This window comes from Dromaius novaehollandiae, chromosome Z (genome assembly GCF_036370855.1).
Source record: "Dromaius novaehollandiae isolate bDroNov1 chromosome Z, bDroNov1.hap1, whole genome shotgun sequence".
NCBI classification, from domain to species: Eukaryota; Metazoa; Chordata; class Aves; order Casuariiformes; family Dromaiidae; genus Dromaius; species Dromaius novaehollandiae.
The window spans coordinates 20,672,537-20,678,240 of NC_088132.1; the positions used below are offsets into that span (position 1 = coordinate 20,672,537).

The 5,704-nt window shown below is 40.4% G+C and overlaps 1 non-coding gene across 1 annotated transcript; it reads left to right on the forward strand.

Annotated features, from left to right (window-relative positions):
* Positions 1–288: 288 nt before the first annotated feature.
* Positions 289–360, forward strand: TRNAH-GUG (transfer RNA histidin (anticodon GUG)). The gene has a single exon. It is a non-coding gene; the product is annotated as a tRNA-His (tRNA).
* Positions 361–5,704: the final 5,344 nt, after the last annotated feature.

Here is a 5,704-nt window from a genome sequence, read left to right on the forward strand (position 1 = left end):
AGGCGCTTCCCTTCCTAGCGGGCCGTGATCGTGTAGTGGTTAGTACTCTGCGCCCGGCTCCGGTGGAGGGACAGCAAACGCCACACGCCAGGCGCTTCCCTTCCTAGCGGGCCGTGATCGTGTAGTGGTTAGTACTCTGTGCCCGGCTCCCATGGAGGGACAGCAAACGCCACACGCCAGGCGCTTCCCTTCCTAGCGGGCCGTGATCGTGTAGTGGTTAGTACTCTGTGCCCGGCTCCCATGGAGGGACAGCAAACGCCACACGCCAGGCGCTTCCCTTCCTAGCGGGCCGTGATCGTGTAGTGGTTAGTACTCTGCGTTGTGGCCGCAGCAACCTCGGTTCGAATCCGAGTCACGGCACAGGGGAGAGGGCATCATTTTAGCGGGTATCATTTCAGTGCTCACGCCCAGGGGCTGAACGCTGGGGAGAGGCAGCTGGTGACCTCCGAGCACTCCCTCTGCAGCAGCTGAACGGGTCTCAGTACCTGAATCACAGTAGCAGTACAGAAATGTCATGTAGCTCACTCCTAGAATAAGCTGCTTGATACTCTTTGCACTTTTTTAGTCTCCTTTTGTGTGACTTCAAACCATTCACACAGATGTTGTACTAAGGTTATAGGGGACAATATTTTCATTGACTTCACTCTACCAGTTTTTTAATATATCTCCTTTCTCTATCCCAGGGAAATATCTTTTTTTTCTCTAATCTGTCCCAAAGATGCCCCATCACAACGGAATATCCCAGAAGAATTTAAGAGGAAGGAGCAGCAAAGAAGGCATGAAATTATGTGCAATTACTTATTATGAGTTTTTTCTGGATCTTTGTTCCAAGAATGATGCAATTATGAGGCCAGTAATCAGCAGCAGCAAATGAGACACATCAGGTCTAGGTCTGAAATTTGAATAGAGAGAGGCAAAATACTCCTGGAAATGCAGTGCAATTTTTGTGGAGAGAGGGTGATATGACTGGGACAGTTCTGATGGGGGGGAAATGGTCCGACATGACTGTCTCTTTGGCTAAGCATTCTTCCTGTTTCCACTGTTTTATGGATGTGGCTATTCACTGGCAGGTTAGGGAAGGTTAGGAATTAGTGGTCATCCACTGTGGGGCCGGGTTGGAAAGGAGGTTGGCTGAAATACAGAAAGAAAGAAATTTTCAAGAAACACTCTGAAGTGTCCACACATGGGCACTTTATTTATTGGGAGAGCCATACAAGGCAGTTTTACTTCTCATTATTAACAGAAGATGCTTAAAAATTTGCTCGTGAACTTTATATCATACAACCTATTCTAGTTCCATCGTAAGATATCTATACACCTTGCTGACCAATGTAAAAACCACTGCATCTTGTCCAGATGATTTCTTCATGTCCAAACTCACAGACTGACTACAAGTCAAAAAAAGGAAGCGTGGGATGAAAAAAGAAGGGAACAGATACTCCTTTATGGGAGAGATTCCCCTAACGAAGATGGTGTCTGTCCTTCTGAGGTCAAACCTCAATCAGACGTCCGGACAGAGCCTTCCCAGCTCTTGGCAAACTTTCTCCAGGTGTCTGTCTAGGGTTCACTAAGGAAGCAAGACTATCTTGAACCTATTAAGATGAAAAGGAATTGCTTTTATAGCAGGACTCACGTAACTATGAAGACCAGCAGGGAATATTTAATTCCATTAAACCCATCTCTCAGTGAACAAGAAATGGGAAGGAAAGTATGGTGAAACAAAGTAGTATAATAGTCAGTGGAGCAACCTTAAATCTCTTTCCAGTGTTTACACTTCTGTCTCCCTGGAAAACTTCATGGTTTTGTTATTAGTCGTTCTGGAGTTCTTTTGTAATGTTTTTTCAGTCGAGTTCAGTTCTCACACACAACAAACTTCAAATCATATTTCTAAAGAGAATTTCCCACAATATACTAGATTTCTTACTCTTGCTTTAGCTGAACAGTTCAGACTTTTCCCTCTGAAGTCCAACAGTAAAACACTAATTTGCTCCATATGGTTTTGATACAAATGCCTTCATGTTTATATCATAAAGATGTTTTCTTCTCTGTACACCTTCTCGCCTTCAGCTGCACAGCTAATAATAACAACTTTATTGTTGAATGTATACATCTTTCTATGCCAGAGTCTTCTAAGACGATTAGACAGACCTGCCATGCCAAAAAAATTAGTGGACAACCTCTGGAGAGAGGTTTTGATGCTCTTATCAGAGAATGAGACAAAATTTATTATTAAAAGGAACAATGAATTGGGAGCCTGCAGACACAAGATCTAAACTGGAGATGCAAGGATCCACAAGAACAAAACAACCAGAAGTTGTGTAGTGGCTGTGCTGCTGGAATTTAGCCAAATCTAAACTTTTATTTTAATTAATTAAAATTTAATTTAATTTAATTTAAAGAGATAACAGGAAGAAGAAACACAGGCATACAATAGGCCCAGGTCTCTATTGTTTTACAAATGACAGTACAGAGTACAGTTGTGTAAAGCATCACACCCTATCACTGTTTTGTATTTTTACATCCATTTTGCATTGTCTAAAAGCTAATGTGAGATGAAAGGATATAGAATATGATGACTACTGTATCTACGTACCCAAAGGCACAAGACAGAATTCAAGAGAGGAAAAAACAGACAGAAAGCAAAAAAAGAGTGAGGTAAAATATTATTCAGACTGGTGCAGGATATTTGGTAGTTTGGGGGTTTGTGCTGAAGTCTCGATCAAGCAGTGAAACCAGGCCTTACTCGGCGCTTTGAAATGTATTGCAGAAAGTTCTGAGTTTGAAACATGAGCCAAAGCTCAACTCAGAGCAATACAAATCAAAAGGTTCAAAAATACACCACGCTCTTCAAATCTGTTTCACTGCAGCTCTTTCTATCACTGTGAGGAACTGCTGGAGCAGCCACACGGTTTTATTTAGACAGCAATACAGATTTTCTTTTAAGAAACACCAAAAACAGATGATGGAAAAAGCCGTGGAATGGCAGTATCAGGCATTGTTTATGCACTTATGTATGCACAAAAGGCTCAGGAATATCCCCTCTCTGCCAAATTTTTCCCAGTTCCTACCCATCCTGCAATAATGCCCTGTAAACTCACAGCTGAATTTCCAGGGGCAAAATCATCCCACCTGTGAAATGAAGTCCTAGCATTCTTTGCTAAAGCACGACCAACTATTTAAGCTTTCAAGAGTTCTCTTTACCACAGAATATCTCCTTTCAAAGAGTCTTCTTGACCAGAGCCCCTTGAAAGGTTTTCAGAGGGGACCTATAAAATATTTAATATGAGCTGCAGTCCTGTAAAGAGAATGAAAAACAGAATTAATTTGATTTGATGACTGCAGATTCAAAACAGCCACTGCTTTCTACCCTGCTCAACACATGATATGAATGTCAGACAAGATATAGACAACTCTGCTGTACTCGTGAAAAATTAAGGAAGAAGAAAAGAAATCTACATTAGCTTCAATTCATCTTTCAACTTGTCTTTCTGTTCAGTGCTCCCTCTTCAACAGCTCAGTGTTTTTCCCTATAACTTAAAACCACTTACAGTTTTAACCTTAATCAGAAACTAATGTTAAAGAACAATAATAAGAAATAAATCTGTCTTCCCAAGCACCAAAATGTGAAGTAGGCAGGTTAAGGATATAAAGATAGACAGGCCTGTGCTGTAAAGATTTTACATTCTCCACAAAATGTGTCATGCATGAGAACAACTGCAGGCAGAAAAGGACACAGAAGAACTGCTGGGAGAGGCAACCACTCTGTCTTCCTGTCTCATTTAAAAAATATTATTCTTCTTTAGTTCCCCCCAGATTAGCTTGCTTCTTAAAGGCAGAGAAGACTGCAAAAGTGAATTCCTCCCACTGGCTCTCAAAGTGTTCTTAGCCAAAAGTTTCAGAGCTTCCAGTGCTTCAGAGCTTCAATAAAAGGTTTATGTAAAATCGGATCCTTGCTAATATTTTCAACATATTTTCAACATATTATTAGTAAAACATAGTTTCCAACTGAAAAAAATGTTATCTGGCATGTCTGCTAAAAATGGAGAGCCACATATTTCATAAAAATACAGGCAATTCTTGGTGCAATTCAAGATTCAAAATTGGTTCCAGGACTATCTCTGAGTTTCCTACTCTACAATCCTGCTCTCCTTGGAAACGGTTTTGTACTGTTTTTTTTTCTTTTTCCCTAATGAGTTGGGAAAAGTCATAAAGACTTGCTCAGGAAACAGAATGCTGGGAGCCACTTACCTACCTCATTATGTTTATATTCCAATACTCCGTCAGACTTTAGTTTTGATTCTGTTACGGGGAAAACATAAATAATTGCAAGGGGAGTTGGTAAGAAAGATCTGTTTATTTGCCTACAATAGTATTGCTATCACTTTATAGTTCTAGCACTGAAGTTTAGCTTATCAGCATCCTATATAAAAAAACATACAAAGGAAATGGAATGACTACTTTTTCAGGTAGCTCATGGTTAAAAAAATAACATTTTTACTTTGTCTAGTGTCCAGTCAAAATTTGTCAGGATCATCAGTGTTACTATAGCTTCTAATAAGGTAGTACAACTTTTCCAGTCTTTAGCTTCAGATAAGCACCAGATGGGTGGGGGCGGGTATATATAAGTAGGTAGCAGGGAGCTTTGAAGTCTAGGCAGGGGTGAACCTGCAGAGTTTTGGCATCTTCAGGATAATGCAGGAGCAGAGCAGTTTCTGGCATGGCAGTTTCTGGACTTCAGTTCTAGGATTTTAGTCACTAGGATGCTTTAAAAATATATGTATCTGTGAGGTGTTGTTTTGATATTCAGTGAAGGAATCTTTGGAGTTTATAAAATGTAACATAGCAGATGACATTTCTGAGAGACTGCAGCAGGGACAGAGTATGTAAGATCATCTTCCTCTCTTTCAGACTAGAACATGGTTTTTAATTACTTGCTTTTGGGAAACCAGTCATGTCTATGTTACCAATTAGACCAAGAAGGCAAGAGCTAATTGCTCTGATATTCTCCTGAAAGGCTGAGTAACATTTAGACACTAAGTCAGAGGAGGACTTTCCAATCAAGAGGAAAATAGCCAGATATTTGTAAGCAATACAAGAGAAAGAGTCTCAAGACTGAGGGAGGTCAAAGTATGTCAGGAGTCAGCTGGCCCACCACGCTGACATTGGGACACCCAAGTCTGCAGGCTCCAGGGGTGAGATCTCATCTGGCTTTCCCAAGATTGCAGGGCTGCAAGGCTTATGTTTTCCTGGCAGTGATGCAAAGAGAGTTTTTCTTCATTATCTCACCAGGTAGGAGGGCAAATAAAGCTTCTGCCTCATCCCAGAGAGAAAAGCACCTCTGTGGAAAGCAGGGCCCATTGTATGAAGATTCAGTCTGTCTGAGCTTGGCCAAGACATAATCCATTACGTACAGGACTGATGTCACAGCAAATGCAAATGTAACAGTGAGAAAAAAATAGCGCTTGCTCTTGAATTAACTCTTTATGCATTTAAAAGACCAGTTACCAGAAACTCCATAGAGTGGCAACTAAATAATCAAACAAACTCCATAATAATGAGCTTTTATCAATCTGGTTGTTACCCACTGCATAATTTTATTGTTAATTTATCATCCATTACACAAACTGCCATTAATTACTGTAGTGTAATTTATAAAAATGAAATGGTCATTTTAGATGTCTTCATTCTGAGAATCTGAGCTTAT